General features: G+C 44.0%; 1 protein-coding gene across 1 annotated transcript in view; it reads left to right on the top strand.

Moving 5' to 3' along the window:
* Positions 1-10,575: 10,575 nt before the first annotated feature.
* CCDC92B (coiled-coil domain containing 92B) overlaps positions 10,576-21,826 on the top strand; it is a 34,203-nt gene continuing 22,952 nt past the window's right edge. The window contains exon 1 of the mRNA XM_072639988.1: positions 10,576-10,697. The gene's annotated coding sequence lies outside the window, so the exon portion shown is untranslated. The remainder of the gene's footprint in view (positions 10,698-21,826) is intronic.

Raw genomic sequence — 21,826 nt, 5'->3', positions numbered from 1 at the left:
ACTGCTGCTTCCAGTGAGAAATGACTCTATGGCCTGGGCTGCCTGTGTGCAGGATTGTGACTGCAGCTCCCCGTGTATCCTCACCTGCTGCTTCATCACTTGCCTGTTGCCACAGAACTTTTAGGCATGATAGTGAAATGGTATGGGTGATGTCTTTTGATTCATGCATAAATTGGATTTAAGTGAGGCTGAGTTGCACGAAGTTGTCAGCCTCACTCTGTCCTCCAGAGTCATCATAGTCCAGTGGCAGGACAGAGTCAAGATGGCTGATGATGGCTCAGGATGCAGTGGATGACCTTGGCATCTTCGGTGTCTAACCAAACTCTAAGCACTCCACATCACCTGTTTCATCTGCCTTCATGACCATTGGAACAAATTGTTCTCATCCGCCCATTCCACCAGAGGAAGTCTTCATATGCTTGGGGTAGACACCCCCCTAACTCACCAATGGGTTTCAGAACCTTTGGTTAACCTCAACCTGGTTTGGCTCGTCTACCAAAACGGTTTAGCAGGGTGTGGCCGCAGCTCATGCTGCAGCTTCTTGGAGCCACAGGCGAGAGTTAGGTGGAACAGGTGAACACCAAAGGTGGAAAGAGTCCCAAAAAGGGCTTAGCAGCCATCACACCAAAGGTACTGGTCCTCCCTAAACACACCTTACACCCCTAACCAATCAGTTCTTCTGAGGACACCCACTCTTCCAAAAGCACATAAGTGTTGAGCAACCTCCATGAGGGGTATTTTGGTTCATGAGAGACGGTCAAATGACCATGCTTTTATTAATTACTTGCCAGACATAATTAACAAAATGATTAATCATCCTGAAATTATGTCTCTCAACTCTTTATATATCACAGCATTTAAAGTCCTTCTACCTTCTTACCCAGATAGGTGGCACAGTGCTAGGCCTGGAGTCAGAAATATCAGGAGTCAAACCTCAGACATTTACTAGTTGTGTGACCCTGGATAAGTCCCCTAACCCTGTTAGCCTCAATTTCCTCATCTGTCAAATGAGCTGGAAAAGGAAATGGCAAACCACTCCAATATCTCTGCCAAGAAGACTCCAGATAGGGTCACAAAGAGTCAGACAGGACTGAAAAAATGACTGAACAACATCTTCTTAGAGTTTACTCTTCCAGTAACTCAGTAATTCCACTATACAGGTCTTCTTAGTATTCTTCAACCACCCTACTCTATTTCCTTCTCTGTCCTCTGTTCCTGGGATGTTCTCCCTCTTCATTTCAGCCTCCCATCTTCCCTGGCTTCCTTCAAAACTCAACTTAAATACTACCTTCTCCAGAAGGCATTTCCTGGTCTGCCATACTGCCCCTCCTTCCATGCTCTGTGATATTCATTCATGTATGTGTGTGTATGTGCATGTGTATATATGTATGTATATTTACATATATACACACATGCATGTATCTATATATATGTGTGTATGCGTGTGTGTGCACATATATATACATAAACATACACACTTCTCTTCTATGGTCATTGAGAACAGAGACTGTTTTTGCCTTTCTCTGTATTGCATAGTTCCTAACACAAGTAGGTGTACAGTAAACGCTTGCTGACCAGTTGACTGTCCAGAAAACTTGCAAGTTGACCTCCTCTAACAGAGGAAGTCCAGCCTGCCTTTTCCCCTGCCATTCTCCAGGATGATTGTTTTGGTTTAGCTGGTTCTGAACAGTCCATCTCATGCCTTCCTAGCCTTATTACAGTAAAATATCTAGACAGATCCTCTATAATATCACTTTAATAGAATTATGAGCTAGAAAGGTTCTTACAGTTCATGTAGTCCATCCCTGTCAGTTTACAGAGGCCCAGAAAAGACAAGTGACTTGTCCAAGGTAACAGAGTTAGAGATAAAATCAGGGTCTGCTGGAACCAGCTCAAGGCAAGAATAAAAGATTAAATCTTTAGTATGGGCATTTACACCTCAGAAAACAGCAAACTATAGATAAGGGCTTCATTTATTATTTTGTTGGTTGTCTAGACTTAAGAAAGTATTAATAATGCAGATTAAACTTAACAGGACATTTACATACTTCCCCCCCCACCCCGCCCCAGAGATCCTGGTTGTTAAACATTTACCAGCATACCCCTGTGTTATCCTACAAACATTGCTTGAGCTCAGCAGGACTTCAGGAGAAAGGTCAAGGAAAGAAGTCTTCACCATACTGGAAGTTTGGCGACTACAGGCTAGCACTGATTATAACAAGGATGAAGATGATTGATTGATGATGATGATGATAGCAACAAATCATAACTGGCATTGATGTAGCACTTTAAACTTTACGAGGTGCTTTATGTCTATTATCTAATTTGAACCTCACAATACCCCTAGATAGATTCCACAACTTTTAATGACTGTCTAAGGCTCTTCCAAATACACCAATATCCCAGCCCAGAATTCTTTCCAAGGCACCATGTTGCTTCGTATGTCTAAGGCCATGTGAGCTACACTCAGGATCATAAATTCCATCAGAAGGCACCTTGGAAGACATGTAGTCTAATTCTCTTATTGGACAGGTGAGGAAACTGAGACCCAGAGGAATTAAATGACTTTGCCAAGGTCACACATCTAGCATCTGGGGTGGAATTTGATCCCAGGTCTTGACTCCAAATCCAGTGGATGCAAGGAAGACACCAGGCATAAAATAAATATATAATATATATATATATACTGTACAGGCATACCTTCCTTTAATATTAAGCTCCTTGAAAGCAGGAATTTTTTTTGTCCTTGTATTCCTGTCAGTGGCACATAATAGGACTTTAATAAATGCTTGTTGATTGACTAGTTAATTGGAAATTGCCCAGAAGCCAGGTCCAGTTCCTGCCAGGAGCTGGAGAGAAGGCAAGGGTGCTTATCTGTTGTTTGCCAATCTATGAGTCTCAAATCCTTCTAAACAAGGAAGCAAGAGTTCAATCCAATGAAAGAGACATGTTTGGGACCAGGGGGATCACTAGGAAGAGGTCAACCATTTGTAGACAGAGGAAGATGAGTCATTAGGGATAGGGATTGGACCTGTGATTTCCCAGATGTAGGCAATCCAGGGAAGAACAAACGCCATCTAATAGAAAAGATGTTTATTGTTGTTCAGTAGTGTCAGACTCTTCATGACCCCATTTGGGGGTTTTCTTGTTAAAGATACTGGAGTAGGTTTGCCATTTCCTCCTCCAGCTCATTTTGCAAATGAGGAAACTGAAGCAGACAGGGTTAACTGACTTGGCCAAGGTCACACAGCTAGTAAGTATCTGAGGCTGAATTTGATCTCGGGAAGATGAGTCTTCCTGACTCCAGGCCTGGGACTCTGTGCACTATGGCGCCAACTCACTGCCCATTGCAGGACCCTAGGCAAGCCTCAGTTTCCTCATCTGTAAAATGAAGAGTTTGGACTAGATAACTTCTGAGTTCTCTTACAGCTCCAGATCTATCATCCTAATTGAAAACACTTTTGCTGCTGTTGTTTAAAATTGTCAGTTCAAGGTAACTGCATGGGGATGACGGTTCTCCTGGAAATTGATGAGGTTGGATTCCTCCCTGAGCCACTGCTGGACCAGTAACCTGATACCTCCGAATGACTCTGACTTCCCAGCCTGAGGTTCAGTTGCATGGAGATGTCACAAACTGGAGTGAAGGAAGGGGGGAAGGGTTCTAGCTGCCCTAGCCCCCCTTCCCTAGAGGACCACTCATACTTTCCCCACCCTGCTCTCCCTGGGAATTCTCCCTCATAAGACCTCTTGTAAAGAGGAGATTTGGGAGTATATTCTCCAAGTCCATTAGTCTTCTTATCCCCCCACCAAGGGGGACCCCTACCCCCATTCTCTAGATAAAATGAAGAAAGGGACTCTCCAACTCCAACCAACCCACCTGATCAACTTGCCTAATGTCTAAAGTGTTTCGAACAAGTGCCAAGAATCTGAGGAATGGGGCAGAAGCTGAGAGCAGGGCATCCCCCTTGAACTGACCCCTGGAAGTCAAGAGCAGCCAGGGGCCCAGGCCGTGGACTCTGACATCACTGGAGACTAGTCTCATTGCATCAAAGGAAGGGATGGGGATAGGGCATAGAGGGGAGAGTGACCTCCCCTCCACAGATCAGATGGGAAACCAGGTCTAGGGTGGGGAGGGAGGATGGGTAAGAATGTTCTTTCACTTCTTATAATGAAAAGGAAATCGAATTTAGAAAGAAATCCAGGAGTCTTAAACCTGGTCTCAGCTCTGACCTCTACCCCAGCCATAGAGTTGATAGGGCTGCACAGAGACAGTGGACAGAGTGGAAGGAGGAGCAGCAGGGTATCTCCGTGCCAACTTTGTCTAGAGGGCACAGGGAGGAGGGAGGGCAGGTACCAGGCTAAGGGGTAGGTGGTCTGTGCTGCCATGGGCGGTGGAAGGTGGTGGTGGGGTTGTCTTATGATAATAAAATCTAGATGCAGCTTTCTGAAAACACGGAATCTAAACTAAAGCACCTCACGGTTGGCAAAGTTTGAGTTTGGGCCAGAGAGGAGGGACCTGGCTGGGAGCTCTGCCCTTCACTTCCCTAGACTTCTCCCTTCCTAAGGAGCATCTTCTTAGCCAAGCCATGTCAAAGGAGCGCAGCCTGATCTCGGTGTCCCGAGTTTCATGCCCCCTGGCCCAGCAGGCCGCCATCTCCCCCGCGCCTCCGCGATCGCCCTTCACACGCCCCACCCTCCGCACTCACCAGCGCACCAGCTCCCAGCGCTTCTCCCCGGGCTCCCTGCGACCCGCCATGCCTCAGGCCCCCGCCTGGCCCCTCTGGGTGCCTCCTCCCTCCTACTCCCACCCCTGTCCGGGCCGGGGTCGTCTGGAGGAGGCTGCGGCGATGGCGGCTGCTACTCAGACTGCGGCAGGACAGGGAGACAGAGGGCTGAGAGCGAGCTGGGTGAGGGATCAGGGTCAGGACTGACTGGAGTTGGGGCGGGCCGGGAGGGCGGGGCGGAAAGTGGGGGCCTCCGGCTAGGACCTCTCTGCGCCCCTCTACCACCTCGAGGCCCAGCCTAGGCCACTGCTCCCCGCGGAGTCGGAGTTTGGAGAGAGAATTGAGAAGGAAAGAGTTGACAGGACACCTCCCCAGCCACCCATTCCCCAGCAAATCCCGACCCCACCCCCGCCGGCTGCATAGTGAGTGCGGATAGAGTAGCGCCCCGCCCCACCCTCAGTAATGTCGTAGACTCAGAGATCCGGCACCTCAGAGACCATTTAGTCCAATCCTGAGGAGCCCGAAGCCCAGGAAATGCGCTCTTGTCAAGGGCCTTCTTCCAGGAGTGAGGCTACCTCCCTCTTGTTATATTGTTATCTGCAGAGGGGCTCAGCTTCCTGGAAGCTTGTGAGAGACCACCCAGCCTCCCCCATTCTACGTTTCTTTTCTCTTCCCTCTTCAGGACCTAAAAATACAAAAGGGATGGACCTAATATTGGTGACTGTTTTAGAAAGCACTTCCTTTGGAGTTGAGGAGGGGCTGGGTGTATGTCTCCCATAGCTGTGTTACCTTGGACAAGTCACTTCCTCACTCTAGACCTCAGTTCCCTCTTCTAAAAAATGAACTGATTGGAAGCAGTTCTTAAAATCTGATCAGAGGACCTCTGTCTCTGAGACAGTTTCAGAGAGTGCTTGAGAGATCAGAACAGTGGTTCATAATAATACTGACATTTTTATTTCTAATATGATAAATATTGATACATATAACACATAAACAAAAGCCCTTTGGAAGATCTTCATTTTGTTTTGAATTTGAGAACTGGACTAGATCATTTCTAATGTATTATCTGGCTCTACAATTCTATGTTTCTAAGATTTACTGATTTGCTGTGTGACTATGGATTAGGCACATACTTCTCTGAGCTTCTCCTTTCTTACTGAACAGTGTGGTACAGTGAAAAGAGTACAAGGTTTGGAGTCAGCCTAGGTTTGAATCTTTCACAACCATTTACCTCTTGCATGCTCTTGTCCCTATCACTTAGCCTTTTGATGACTCTAAATCTGTGATCCTGTGACCTCAGTCCTATCTATGGTTCAAGTCCCTTTACTTCTCTGGGTTTCAATTTTCTTTTCTGTAAAACTGGGGTAATAATTTACAGAAAATCATAGGCCTGCTGGGAGGATTCCAAAGGATGATGTAACCAGTAATCTCAAGCCGTTCAGATGTGCCTTATATTTCCTGACCTAAGATTGGGGGGAAGAGAGAGAAAGAGTGGGCAGGCTACATCAACAAAGAAATATTTTCCTGCATATTTTGCTGTCTCTGTACTCCCAGTTTTTACCTCTCTTTTGTGTGTTGTCATCTCCCATTAGAATGTAAGCTACTTGAAAGCAAAGCCTGTCTTTTTTTTTTGCTTGAATTTGCATCCCAACACTTAACAGAGTGCCTAGCACATAGCAAGCACTTCATAAATGTGTTTCCTTCCTTCTTATTACAAGACGCATGAGGAAGAACATAGATATATGACCTTTCTCAGTTTGTTCTTCTGTGAAATGGGGATAATAAAACTCTTACCACTTTCTTCACCAGGTTGTTGTGAGAAAAAGTGCTTTGTAAACTTTGAAGTAATCAGTCATCATTGATACAAAGAGCAATGGAGGGAGACATGAGAGGCACAAATACAGCTTATTTCCAGTGATCACTTAATCTCAGTAAGTGGCAGAAGGGATATAAAGTGGATAGTTGGAAAATGAGAGAGGTCAGTCATGTGAAAAAAATAATGAGATAGATAATTTAAGTTCCACTGGTATTCACAAAATACAAGAAGGCCTTGAGGGAAACTTCCAGGACATTAGATCCTTTCATAAACCCTCCAGAAAAGATCTATGGGTGAACATGATGAGTATGATGGACAAAAGTATCACAGGATGAGAAGGCATGGGTAGATTTCCATTTGTTCTGTTGGAGGGAGTGCCCTCTGTTTTCTCTAATACTGGTACCTTGCACAGGGTCTGGTAAATAGAAGCTCCTTTAAGAGAAAAGAAAAGAAATATGGCATAAGAAATGAGAAATCAAAGTCCAGTCAATAACACAAAAATTTTATGCCTATAAATGATGAATAATTTCTTTGAGAAAAGAAAAGGATCAGTAAGCAGACTGCATGGCAAATAGCCCCTCAAAATGAAATTGAATGTATTTTAACAGGCAGGAAATGACTAGTTATTTATGTAGGAGTCAGCCTTGAGTCAGTTACCTGTATATAGTAAGATCACCAACTTGTTTAGAGCAAAGATCAGTATTAGTATCAAGCTAGAATAATGAAAAAGAGACTTCATGCTCTTGAAATAACTCAATCAATCCTGACCTATTCAAAGTGGCTATTTGCAATGGATGGAAGAAACAACATAGACACAGCCCCTAATAGTTTCATACAGAAGTTTAAATGATTAAATGAATAAATTACCATAAACAAAGAAACCACACTTATTTGCAAAGATGAAATATGTAGCAGCCAAAGACAACACTAGACTAGGATGTAAATCTATTCATAAAATAATATAAACTTGTTCATAAAACATTATTGAGAAGAATAGGTGAAAGATTCTGAAGAAAGCATTAAAAAGCAAAGAAAATATAAACAATTTAAAGAAAACTTTGTAGTACCCTAAACTATAGACCCAAGAGCACTTAAGGATGAAAATGAAAAGACAACAAAAGGAAGAAAAATGGGAAAATCTGCAAAGATTTCTATAACAAACTCTTTCACCATCAAGCATAGTCAATTCTGATTTGGACTCTAACATCATAATTCCAAATGAGTTTATAAAAATAGCCCTAAAGAGAATAAAAATGGGAAAGTAACTGGATCAAATGAGGTGTGCTTTGAAGAGATCCATGCTTGAGACAACACAATTATGAGGGAACTGAGGATGAATTCACAAGATATCTAATGGATGGTCAGATACCCAACGGGTGCAGGAAAATCTCAGAACCTTACAATAATACTGAAAAAGGACTCCAAGAGAACATTAATAGCTTCATACAGAATTTGTTATATACCTACTTTCTCTATGTAATATATATTTTTTGAAATCATCTCTATCTGCATCAAAGTCATCCTCCATGAATTTTTAGTATTGAACAAGCAGTCTTTTCCCAAGCAATATTGCACAGTAAACTACATCTTTATTATCATGTTGTTGTTTTAAACGTGTGAAGGATATAATATCCCACTGTGTTTATTGTGTATTGATAATTAGAAAAGCATTTGATTTGGTAGAGCAAAACATCCCTTAAAGGCCTCTTCCAAAAAGGTGTCTCCCCTCCATGGGCCAAAATTATTCCAGATTCTTTCAAAGATGTCACAAGAAATAACCTTCTTTGATGATTCTCTGGTCATATATGTGAGGAAGGGCATTTTAAAAAGGAAAAGGTATGCTCACCAAAAGTAAAGGTAACTCAGGAGGCCTGGTTCTAGTCCATATTTTGTCACTGAGCACTTTAGTGATCTTATTCAGATGATTTCATCTATCTGGACCTCAGTTTCCTTCTTCATACAATAAAGGCTTGGACTACATGATATCTAAGGCCCCTCTCAGCTCTAACATTGTCTGCCATTAGGTTAGAATATGACTCTAATGAAACCAAGGTCATGAGTTCCATTTTCCTGGAAACAAGTTTTCTAAAACTGAGCCTGGTTCTATGATCCCATGATCACATACTTCACCTCTTACAATTACCCTCCCATCTTCCTTCATAGAAACAGAGACTGTTGTCCACAAAGAGGACTGGGCAAGATAGCATGGGTATCTCAGAGGGACCTATTTACATTGCTGGAGATACTAGTCCAAATTCAAGTCTTGATGGGAAAACTCAGAAATATATTAGTGTATAATAGTCAGCACAGAAATCTGGGTCTGAAGCCATTTAGATGGGAGCAGGTTAGTCTCAAGAGAGACTGAAGTGTCCCCTGTGGGCTCCTCCAAAGAATGATTTCTCTATCCTTCTTGGTCAGGATTGCTCTTACCTGTAAGTGAAGAAGGTCACAACTTTAGTGCAGTAATTTTAGGGGGATCTGTTCACTCTTGTTCAGAGTGGTAGTTAACCCACCACCTGTCATTCCACCATCAGTGCTCCATTCCTTTAAATCTTGAAGGTTTATATTTTCCAGAGTCCATCATTAAAAGTAGATACTCCTAGGGAGAGTTATCAGAAGGAAGAGGGAGAAGATAAAGAACTACTCAAGGAGAGAAGAGAGAATGGGGGGAAAGCGTCAAAGAAAACCCACCATTTTTTTTCAGAGGGTTCACTCAGCTGGTAATAGCCTGTGACTCTCCCTGCCCCTACAGATATGTCATTCCCAGGGGCTGCCACAATGCTCCCTTTAGAGTTGGGACTTGAACATCGTCGAGAGGGGGAGAAGCAGCCAAGGGAGAGATTCCTCTAAAAGTTGGCCTAGAAGAGTGCTGAAGAGGAACCAGACCTTGGGTCTTTCCATCTGCAAGAGAGACATCTTTTTCATCCTCCTCAAATTATCCTGTATTATTTACTTATCTGTTTCAATGTCCTAAACGCAAATGGAATGCAAGTTTCTTGAGGACAGAGACTTTAATTTTTGTCTTTGAATCCACAGAACTTGTGCGAGGCACACAATACTTGCCTGGCACGTAGTAGGTGATTGATGAGCGTTTGTCGAATTGAATCAGTCCTATTCTATATTGAATTGCATGACATCCAGGCAGGACTCTATGCCCCATAGTGCTTCAGCCGCAGACTGATTCGCGATGGACGCTCATGAAATATTTATTAAATTAATGTTTTTAAATCAACTCTGCTCATCGCCTATAAGCCGGACTTTACTTCTGGAACTTCTCCTTCAGCCTTTCGAGAACCCCAAGGTCTGGGACGGGGCGTGGAAGCAGGGTTGGGGACAGGGAATGAAGAGGGGGAGTTAGCGCTCTGGGGAGCTGTCCGTGGTGCCAAAAGCCACCGGCCCAGTAGGGTACTCGCTCCCCGCCCAGGTCCCAAAGCTAGGACTCCTCTCCCCAACCCCTATCCATTTCCTTCCCTTTACTCTCTCTGTGACCTAAAGAAGTCCTCTCTAGCTTCCCCCACCCAGGCCCCACTCCTCCCACATTTTTCTCCGAGGCCTCCTACTCCCGTCGCCCACCAGGCTCTCTTTTCTGACTCTCTGCTCCCCAGTGGCTGTAACTCCTTTAATTCGCCTTGCTGCACATCCCCCCACCCCCCCATCCCTTCCCTTAACCTTGCATCCCGCACCAGGCTCGGGCGCAGTCAACATCAGGCCCTCCCCGCCCCCAGTCTCCTCCCCGCCCTCTCCCGGTCTATCCCAGGTCCCGGTCCCCTCCCCCTTCTCTTCTTCGTCTATCCCTATCACCCCTCCTCCTCTTCCTCCTCCTCCTTCTCTTCTGCCCTCCCTCCGATCTCTCGCCAGTTCCGGTCACGTTGCTCGGTGTTTACGCCTTGATCCCGCCCCGAAGCCCCCCCTTGACTCCCCGAAGCACCCTTCCTTCTCCCCCAGCCCCCTGCCTCCGAGCCCCCCAGAGATCGGAGCCGGCCAGCCCCGGCACCTCCCGCCCGCGCAGCTGATGGAGCTGCAGTTAGAGCCGGCGCCACAGAGGCGGAGGAGCATCTAAGAGGGTTGGAGGAGAGGCGCCCCCCACCCCAGCCTCCCCAGCCCCAGCCGCGGTCCTCCTCGGCCGGCCGGACCCGCCGCTCCCTCGGGTCGCGAAGGTGAGGACGGGAGGAGGGGGGAGCGGAGCGGAGGCGGGGCAGGGTGGAGGGGGGCTGACGAGGTGAAGGGGAACCGAGCCAGACACTGCGCCTGTCTCCGGGGAGGGTTGGAGCCGGGGCTGGAGGGGCCCGAACACTCAGCAGGGAGCGCGACTCAGTTCCGCTGCCTGCAGAAGTTGTCCTCCACGGCCTGGCCCCTGGCCCCTGATCCCTTCTGCCCAGCGGTTCTTCGCAAGAACCAAGGTGGAGATAGGTGAGAGAGTCCAGGGATGCCCAGATCAAGACTTCTCTTCCCCTTTCACACACTTCCCCCTCTACCTTCTTTTCCTTCCCCTACTCCCTTCCCCCTCCTATTTCTATTCTTCGTCCTTCCATTATTCCTCCCCCACCCCCCGCCTTTCTCCTCTTCGCCCCTTCCCCTGAGTGTTCATATTCCCAGCAAAATCAGAACAGATCAGGATAAATGACTGTCGAGGGATTTCCCCCACTCCCCCAGGATTCAATTAAACAAATATCCACGAAGTATCTACAACGTACAAGGCACTGGGCTCGGTGCTGGGCATCCACAGATAAATAAGATAGTCCCTGCCTTCAAGGAATTTAGAGTCTAGTAAGGGATAACAATCTTTATTCCAGCCCGTCTCCCCACTTTGCAGCTCCGGGCTTGAGTTTTGTAAGGAAGTCTTTCGTGGAGGAGGGCAAAGGGAGAGGGAGAGCTACGTAGATCTAGGGAACATAGACTTGAGGAAGAGTGAAGGAAGCAAATACGTTTGAAGGAAGAAATACTTCCAGGTGAGGCTATTTGGGTGATAGAGGGATTTGCTGGTCTGTCCGCCTCGCAGACAAATCCATAGAAAATTTACCTGTCTTGCTCGGTGCCTGGCTTCTTTTCAAATCAGACTCCTTACTTCCAGGCAGGATCGTTCACAGGGTTACAAAATCCCACTTAGATAGGGGGTTGGGAGATCAGCTCTTGCTGTCAGTTCTCAGAGCTTTCCCCTTCTCGCCCCCATCCCCTCCCCACCAGACTGTGACAAATTCCCCTTGGGAAGGGAAAGCTGACAGAAGGGGAATGAGGTAGCCGAGAAAGGTTTCAACGAACAGCTGGAGTCGGCCTGAAAACCACAGTATCCCTTCCCCTACGGCAGAATAACAGTCTCTCAGTTGGGAGGTCATCTAGCCCTCCTGTACCTGGGCAGAAATCCCCTTTTACAAATGAACCTGGTTTTCCAGCTTTTGCTTCAAGATTTCCATTCATTACCTCCCAAAGCAGTACCCTCCACTTTAGGATGGCTTTAAGTTTTAGGAAGCTTTTCCTGAGGACAAACTGAAATCTACCCCTCAGTAACTTCTCTCTGCTATTCCTACTTCTGGCCTCTGGGGAGACACATTGCACCATTGCAAATGCCTCTTCTGTATAACGGGAAACATTTGGAGCAAGCAGTCATGTTCCCCATAAGGTTTTTTTTTTCCTTCTCCACACTAAGCATCTTGTATGTGCCTTATATGGCATAGTCTCCAGTCCTATCACCCTGCTCTGGAAGCACCTTAGCTTGTTAGTCTCCTTCCTAAAATTTAGTACCTAGACATACAATATTTGAGAGGTGGTCTGACCAGGGCCAAGTAAGGTGAAGTGTGTCAGCCTTCTGGTCCTGGATGCTCTGCTCCTAAAATGGTATTAGCCTTTTTTTTTTCTTTTTTTGGCTGCCAACATACACTATGGATATTGGTCACTAATATCTACACATGTTTTCAGAGAAACTACTGCCTAGTCACATCTTTCTCAACTTATACTTGTGCCATTGAATGTTTAGACCCAAGTATAGGACTTTACATTGATCTACGCCTTTTCCCAAATTTCCTCACTATGACTAAATCTATGGCTAAGGCAAAGGAGCATCACTTTATATTCCAAGCCTCCAAACTAAATTTTAACCTCTAGCAGTCAACCACCTCCATAGCAATGACAATGACAATTATACTATTTTGCATTTATACCATCTTTTGAACTTTTCGACAAACTTCCATGTTATCTTCCACGTTATCAATCCCACAGATACCCATGAGACTGGTCCATCAGATAGCGTTCTCCCATCTCACAACTGATGATACAGAGACACAAATAAGAGAAATGACCTGCTTCAGCTTGTCTAATAAGTTTGGTGCTAGAATGCAGGTCTCCTAACTCCTCTTCAGGGATTTATTCTGCACCAGGTAACCTAGGGTATCTCTCACATGTCAGCAGAGCGTAGTGGGAAAATAGGCCTCAGGAGACGTGTTCCACTAACTTTCACAACCTTGGGCAAATCACAGGAGCATCATAAAGTGGTCAAATTTGAGCTGAAAGAGAGTTCATAAATCATATAATCCAACCCCTTTATTATGCAGATGACAAAACTGGAGCCCAAAGGGGCTAATTTAATTCAATTTCACAAACATTTATTAAATATCTACTACGTCCACAACAAAGGGCTATGTGCTAGACTCTCCAAAGATCACCCAAGCTGTAGTCAAGCAGAGCTGGAATTTAACAAAGATATTCTGAAGCCAAACCTAGTGTTTGTCCCTTCTCTGGGCCTCAGTTTCCTCCACTGTAAAATGAGGAGGTTAGAAATTATATGAGTCTATAGGTACCTTCCCTATACTGGAGTATCTTGGATAGTAGATGTCACAATGAGGGTCCTGAACAAGGTTTTAGGAGTTCTGGTTCAGTCTCCTGGGGCAACATGTGATTGCTACATTCCCATTTCCAACCCTTTTCTTTCTCTGATGCAAGGTTCAGTATAGAGACTGGGGTGTGGGAGGATGTGGGGATGTGTACGTGTGAGAAATAACAGGGAAATCCAGACTTAAGAACCTTCAAAAGCAGAGGAAACAGATTACATTAGGAGTAGAAAGAGAGATTAAGGGACATATACACCTGTGTAGGTGCATGCAAAAAAGAAAGTGAATACTTGAGACCCCTGTCCTTTGCTATCTTGGGCAAGTGATGCCCTTTGGTTGCATCTGTAAAATGGGGGATGATAACACCCAAGTCTATTTGGAGGCTGTAACTATCTCTTGAACCTTCTCCCAGTTCAGAATATCTGTTATTCAGATGCACTTGTATTCTGGCTGGGGTTTTATTCTTAGAGGGGATCTGCTCAGAAAAAGGATGGTTTTCCCTTCCCAAAGTCAGCTTACAAAAGGAGTCTGTTCAGAAGGAAAGAGACTGACTGGAAACTGAGATAAGGATGATCTTGTTTGCAGAGGTCAGGAGGGCAGGGCTGTGCTGGCAGTTCCCCAGCAGACAGAGTCAGGTGACTTCTGGACTTGAGATCTGAGGGAGAGAAAAGAGCAGAAAGGGAGAAACCTAGGAATCCAGGGGGTAGGCTGGGAGAAGGATCCAATAGCACACAGAACAGATGCTTCACAACCTTAATTTCCTGCCACCCGAGGGCATGAAGCACTGAAATTGAGAGGCGGGCCCCAGGACTGAATTTCTAATCTAATATGTTGGCACCTCACTGGTCCCAGCTCTTACAGTGGATTAGGATTTCCTGAGCTAGCTGCATATGGACACTCAGTTTGTCCCCTTTTCCGTCCCTTCCTCCCTCCTCATGGAACATTAGAATGTCTGCCAGGATCATTTGTGACCCATATCTTCTCCCTGAGTGGAGAGGAACAGCTACTGTGGCTTGTCTGGAGCAAATTCAGGTCCTGCTGTGGAGGCTGCCCAGACAGCTGGGCTGCTCAGGATCTAGTAGAAAGTGGGTTAATTCTAAGGAGCTGGGTGGGAAAGGCTTTGGTTGTTTAGAAACACCAGCATTTCAGGAAGCTGGGAGTGGGTATTTTGTCTCCCAGGCTATATATAGCAGGGGCACATTCATATACACACACATGTACACACATGTACATACCCAGAGGTAAACACCTACAGTCCCCACCTTCACCAAGAAGCTTTTCCCAGTTTTTCCCACTTTCCCAATCCTCCTTAATGCTAATACCATCACACGTGATTTTCTCCTATCTTTTATCGTGTTTTTACATAGTCCTTTGCATGTTACCTTCTTCATTAGACTGAGATCTTTGAGAGAAAAGGCTGTCTTTTGCCTTTCTTTGTAATCTCAGCACTTAGCACAATGTCTAGCACATAGTAGGGGCTTTATAAATAAATGCTAGGTGACTAACACCTTTACAGCATACCATTTGTCGGTAAACACATCTACAGGCACACAACCTTTCAATAACACTGCACCTCCTGGCTCTTCGACCCCCACCCACCATACCTACCATGCATTTACAAGTCCACAGGCATGCTCACTCGAGCATGCACGCACACAAACACACATATACACCTTTGGACATAAGCCTCTTCAAGTACACACACCACACACCTGCAAGCATGCTGACGCAGACCCAAAGGCACATGGATACATACTCTCAAGTACATACACATGTGTATTCATAGTCTTTCTACACTCCTCAGTCTTCCTCCTTTACATAAGCAATCAGTTGCCAAGTCATGTGGATTGTCTCCACAACAGCTCTTTAATAAATCCCCTTTCCCCACCTCATTACCTTTCACATGGACTATTCTACTAGCCTTTTCTTGTTCTCTCTGCCTCATATCTGCCCACTCGGATCCATTCTCCACACAGCCACCAAAAGGATATTCCTAAAGCACAGACTAACCATGCTGCTTCCTTAATCGATAAGCTTCCATGGCTCCCCATGGTTCCTAGAATCAGATTCAGGATCCTTTGACTAGCATTTAAAACACTTCAAAACCTAGTCCCAACTTCCCTTTCTAGTCCTATTATGCACTACTCCTCTTCATGCACACTATAGTCCAGTCAAACTGGCCTTCTGGCTGTTCCACATGGCATTCCATCTGCCATCTCCCATCCCCCATGCTTGGAATAGGTTCTCTCCTCACCTCTACCTGTTAGACTCCCCAGGTATTTCTAAAAGTTCAACTTAAAAACTTAAAGTTCATCTCCTGTATAAGACAATGCTTCAAACCCCCTCTAAGCTATTAGTACCTCCCCCCCAAAAAAAATTTTACTTTGCATATGCATATATGTGTCTGGGTTCATGTTATTTCCCTCCTATAGGATATAAACTACTTGAGGCTAAGGATTGCTTGATTTTTACTTTTATATCCCCACACCTAGTACAATACTTGACATTTAATAAACACATGGTGCTTAATTTACACACATGCACACACACACATTTCTCTGCGTGTGTGTATCCCAAGTTATATCAGGGCAGCTAGATGGTGAAGTGGATAGAGCACTGAGTTTGAAATCAGGAAGGCTCATCTTCATGAGTTCAAATCTGACCTCAGACACTTACTAGCTGTGTGACCCTGGGCAAGTCACTTAACTCTGTTTTCCTCAGTTCCTTCATCTATAAAATGAGCTGGAGAAGGAAATGGCAAACTACTCTAGTGTCTTTGCCAAGAATATCCCAAATAGGGTTGTGGAGGGTCAGACACAATTGAAAAAACTGAACAACAACAACATATATCAAACAATCCATCAACAAGCATTCATTAAACAGCCACTCTGTGGCAATAATAGATTTTGTAATAGGTACAAAGACAAAAATGAACTCCTCAAGGAGTTTACATTCTATCAGAGAACAACCACACACACACTCCTATATCAAGAAATACACATAGCCAAGTCACAGATAAGACACAAACCATGAACACACTCAGTGCCTGGTGCCCGGTTTGCTCTGCTCAGGGAAGCCTTGCTGGATGATTTGGGCTTGCAATGAATCCTAAAAGCCAGGATGTGATTATTCAGTAAGGATCTGCCGCAGCAAATGTTTAGTGAACACTCTGCTGAACTCTACCATGGGTATATTCAAAGAAGAGAAGCCCCAGCCTCTGCCCTCAAGAGTTTCCAGTCTAATTGTGAAGAAGGCAAACAGAAAGGGCACCTTTGTTTTCTTAATAAAGGACAGTTCAAGGTATGACACAGTTATAGGACAAGGGGCCTGTACCAGGTGGGGAAAATGGAACAGCCTAAATGAGAGGTAAGAGCAAAAGCTGTGCTACAGAAATGTGCTGCCAAGGAGGGTGGTGTCAAGGGTTCCAGGAGGTTCCTTGGTTGGTGATTCTTCCTCTTGGTCCCACCTCACTCCATCAGAACAGGAAGAGAGAATCGAATACAACATCTTCATTATACAAAAGGGAAAACTGAGTCCCAGAGAGGGAATGGGGCTTATTTAAGATTACCAGGTAGTTAGCAGTGAGCCAAGGTTCAAACTTGAATCTCCTGGCTTCCAGTTCTGAACTTGCTCACCATGATTCCCAATTCTTTTTCCTTCTTTCTATTTTCTTCTCTTTCCACTTGCACCATGGGTCTACCACTGTCAACTATGGGATCTCATGGAGGGCTGGGAGAGGTAAAGACAATAACGTCCCTTATTAGAGAAAAAGGCCAGAGGCCTGACTGGAGTGGAGAGAGAGCTCAGGAGATAAGGTTGCAATGGGGGCAGGTAGGGTGTGAAGAGCTTGTACAAACTGCAAAAGGGAATTTGCAAGGCTACCTCCAATATTTAGGGCCACTTAGGTAGACAGATAGATAGGTAGATAGATAGATAGATAGATAGATAGATAGATAGATAGATAGATAGATAGATAGATAGACAGATAGACAGATAGATATGGATATGGATATAGATACATATTCAGTTATCCCTTCCACATTGTAGGGATTAGGAGTGCAGCATCCCCTCGATCCAGAAAAATCTGCATAAATTTTTGGCCCTCCCTCCATACCAGAGAAGTATGAATTATTGTGGTATTAAAAGATAAAATCTGTTGATATTATACAATAATATCCATGTATCTTATGCGTTTCTGAGTTTCTAAATGTTTTCTGTGTCATCTGCTACCCTTCATGTGTCATCTGCAGCTTCTCCAAAACTCCCCCAAAATTCTCATTTAATTTCTTATCCAATCTTTGATATATCAAAACTGTGATAGGGAAAGTCATGATGTAGAAGAGATAGCTGTAGATATAGAAATAGATGGGTATAGATAGAGATAGCTGTTTGAACTAATATATTGAAATCTGGATCTAAAGGAAAAAGTCAATTGGGGGAGGGGGCAGAAGGATTCTTGACTGTTAAAAAAGAGTCACCATAGGATTCCTATAAATAACCAGCTCCCTTCATGTGTTAGGATACACTCTGCAAAGACTCAATTAACAAATAGCCTTCTGGGCACATGCTTGGTAATCAAAGCCACTTGCCTCGATGTTATACAAAGAACAAATGAAAAAACTGTGGATAATGAACTTGAAGAGAAGACTTAAGAGAGACATAAATCTAACCACAGTGGCCACCGAGTCCAATACCTTCATTGTCTAGAGGAGGAAACTGAGACCCAGCCAGGATAAGTGCCCAAGGACACTCAGATATTATTCAAGTCACAGGGCCATAGGTTTAGAGTTGGAGAAGACCTCCAGAATCTTCTAGTCCAACCCCCTGTATTGAAAGATGAGGAAAATGAGGCCAAGAGAGGTTAAGTAACTTGCCCAAGGTCACACAGGTAGTAGCAGAGATGGTATTTGAACTTGGGTCCTTTGACTTTAGAGCTTTCTTTCCACTGCACTACGGTAACATAAGAATAGTTTTGAAGCGTTCAAAGGATGGTTGTTGCTTTTTCTTTTCTATCACCAAGGAGTGGAACATCAGAAGAATTTTAAGAAATGTTTGGTGATTGATTGAGCAGATTTGCTCTGTTTTTTTTTTTCCCCAGAGGACAGAATTAGGAACCATAAGCAGAAATTTCCGGGAGAAAGGTGTTGATGCTAAGGGCTCTTTTAGATAGTAATTCTGTAACTTGTGTGCATCAGTGTCAGGAGTTTCTAACTCCAGGAATTCCCCACACAGATATAATCACAGATATGACCAAAAGAAATTATAATCTGTGTTCCTTCCAGCTCTAAATCTATAATCTTCCTTGAAAGTTCATCTGGCTCTTCTCTCACCCAGAATCCTCCAATTTCCCATTTCCCACTCACAATCCCCACCCCCAAAAACCCCTCAGAATGAGACACCTCCCTCCACTACTTTCTCACCTGGCATCCTCAGAAAGGACTTGAATGCAAGGCTGTGCTTTAAAGCATCATTTTTGTCCAAGTTCAGAGAGTAGCCAGGTTATCATGGTGTGGAGGTGGAGGAAAGGACAGTAACACCTATGGCAGCATGCCTGTATTCCTTCAGGTTCTTGAGGGTGCCTGTCTCATTTGTGAAGGGAGGGGCAGTCAAGGGACAAGGGATAGAGGATCATTGGGTCTTTCCCTAGGAGCACACATTCAAATATCTTCTCTCAGGATCCCACTGAATACTAGGGTTCAGATCCTTCCTCTGACACTACCCTAGATGTGTGACTTTGGACAAGTCACCTAATTTCTCTGGGTTTCAATTCCCCCATCTATAAAATGATGAAATTGGACTAACTGAGCTCTGAGATTCCCTTCTAACTCTATAATCCTATGAACACTCCTCTGTTCATGCTGACTTTCCCCAAACACCCACCCACCTATACACTCACTGTTGCCCTGGAGAAAATCTATCTGGTATATGATGAACAATAAAAACTGCTCAGTGCCTAGATGGAAAAAGAATCAAAGGGGGTCAAAGGATCAAGGAATTTAGAGCAGGCAGGGAGACAGAAATCATCTAGTCAAATGTCCTCATTTTATACGTAAGGAAATAGAGGCCCAGAAGCAAGAAATAAAACCCAAAATAACACAGATACATAAACATTAAAAGTTGGGAACTGAACCAAGGTCCTTGAATTCTAGATCAAGGGAACATAGGACAAATGAGAAAATAAAATATTATAATTGTTTTCTTAAAATATATGTATATATGTGCATATATATTACTATAATATAATTTTCTTTTGGTTCAAACCTGTGATTTCTCCTTTGTAGGGAAATCCAAGTATGGAAATTTTCTTCACTGATACAGATAGTCAACTTCCTTGGAATAATCTTAGGGAACTGAGCATGTCACTAGGAGATTAAGTAACTGTCCATGGTCATACAGTTAGTAGATGTTAGAGGTGGAATTCAAACACAGGTCTTTCTGATTCTAAAACCAGGTTTCCACTATTCTGCTATGACATTTTTACATAATACATACTACATAATACATAATGCTTACAGTTTTGGGGGGAGGGTCTATTCTGCTTTGCAATGCTGGTATTAGTAGTCTAGATTGAAAACGAAAAGCAAAGATATCAGGTAGGTCCCGAAAATGTAACCAATACATCTCAGGGGCCTCATGGTCCCTGCTGATACAGACCAAATTATCCTGGAGGACCTATGATAAATCTCTTTGGAAACTGTCCCCACACAGATTTCCAAGAATTTCACATTCACATTTCTCCAAAGGACGCTTTCCCTTGCAAGAACTCAGCCGAACAAGACAGTAATTAAAGAAGTTTTACTTAAATTGAAAGCAAATGCAAGCATACATACATGTACATGTCTTAACAAAATTGGATACATATGTGAATTTTCCCTTTGTCCAACTATAAATACTTGTGTTCATGATTTTGTGTAGTCCTTAATTACTTACTTTGTTTTAGTAGAAGGGCTTATGCTGAAACTGCTTGAACCTATAATAAAAAGTATTTAAAAAGAGATATGCTGATGTATGAGGGACTTTGATGTTTTCTCTCCCTTACCAGTCATCCTTTTTCAGGGTTTAAATTTTAAAATAGGCCTTTAAGGAAGAGACTGATACTGAACTGAGGGAACTGAATCACATTGTAACAACCTGGGTGGGGAGATGAAAATAATAATAATATACAGGTACAGAATATTGAAGATTTACAAAGTACTTTCCTCACAATGACCTCAGGAGTTTAGTTATTTCAGTCATGTCCAACTCTCCATGAGAGTTTTTGCAAAGATACTGGAGTGGTTCACCATTTCCTTCTCCAGCTCATTTTACAGATGAAGATACTAAGGCAAACAGAGTTAGGTGACTTGCCCAGCGTCACACAGCTAGCAAGTGTCTGAGGCTGGATTTGAACTCATGAAGATGAGTCTTCCTGATCTCAAGCCCAGTGCTCTATCCACTTTGCCATGTAGCTAGGTAATGTAACTGTTCCACCTTACAGATGAGGAAACTGAAGTGCAGAGAGGCAAAGTTACTTGCCATGGTCACACAACTAATTAAATGGCAGAGCTGAGGTTCAAATCCAGTTCTCCTGACTCTAAGTCCAGCAACAAAGGGCTCCCAGAACAATATTTCTTGATGAGGCAGCATAGTATGGTAGAAATAACATTGAACCTGGAATCAAAAGAATTGAGTTCATACCCTGCCTTGAACGCTTAATAGTTGGGTAACCCTGGACAAATCAGTCTCCTTATATGTAAGATAAGAACAACAAACCTATCTCCAAGGGTCATTGGGATGGAAGTATTTTGAAACACTATAGAAATATGACATTATTATTTGTTCCTTTCTTGTGGCTCTTCTCATACATTGTCTTGTATTTTGTGAATTTCTGTGATCCCCAATTGGTACCCCATTAGACTGTGAACTTCTTGAGGGCAGGCCTTCTTGTTTGTATCCACACTACCTAAGCTTGGCACCTGACATATGATGTAAATTCAATGTTTTGAAACATGGTGGATCTTTGTGGTGAGGTCTTCTGAGGGACCCTCAAATCACCCCTTTGGGACTAGCCTGGTCCTTCTGTTCTGCACACTGCAAATGGATCTCCTAGTACCAAGCTTTCTACCGTCTTCTGTTAAAGATTCAATTCTGTTCGATTTCTAGGACCACAGAGAGTTGGAGAGGACCTCAGAGCTCATCTCATCTACCCCTTTTAGTTCACAGATAAGCAAACTGAGGCGCTGAAAGAAAGGTGGTACATTGCCTAAGGTCACAGTGAAGTAATAACTAGACAGGCACTGTCCAAGGTGCTGGGGATATGAAGATAAATAATTCACAGTCCCTTTCTTCAAGGAGCTCCTAGGTTAGCAGAAGGAATCACACAAACAAATAACCAAAACACAAAGCAGCAGGGCACACTGGACATAAATAATTTTGCTTCTAACTACCTGTGAATTTAAAGAAGTCGCCTCCCTTCTCTGAGTTTT

Source organism: Notamacropus eugenii, chromosome 2 (assembly GCF_028372415.1).
Source record: "Notamacropus eugenii isolate mMacEug1 chromosome 2, mMacEug1.pri_v2, whole genome shotgun sequence".
NCBI classification, from domain to species: Eukaryota; Metazoa; Chordata; class Mammalia; order Diprotodontia; family Macropodidae; genus Notamacropus; species Notamacropus eugenii.
This window is presented reverse-complemented; position numbering and strand designations above follow the sequence as displayed.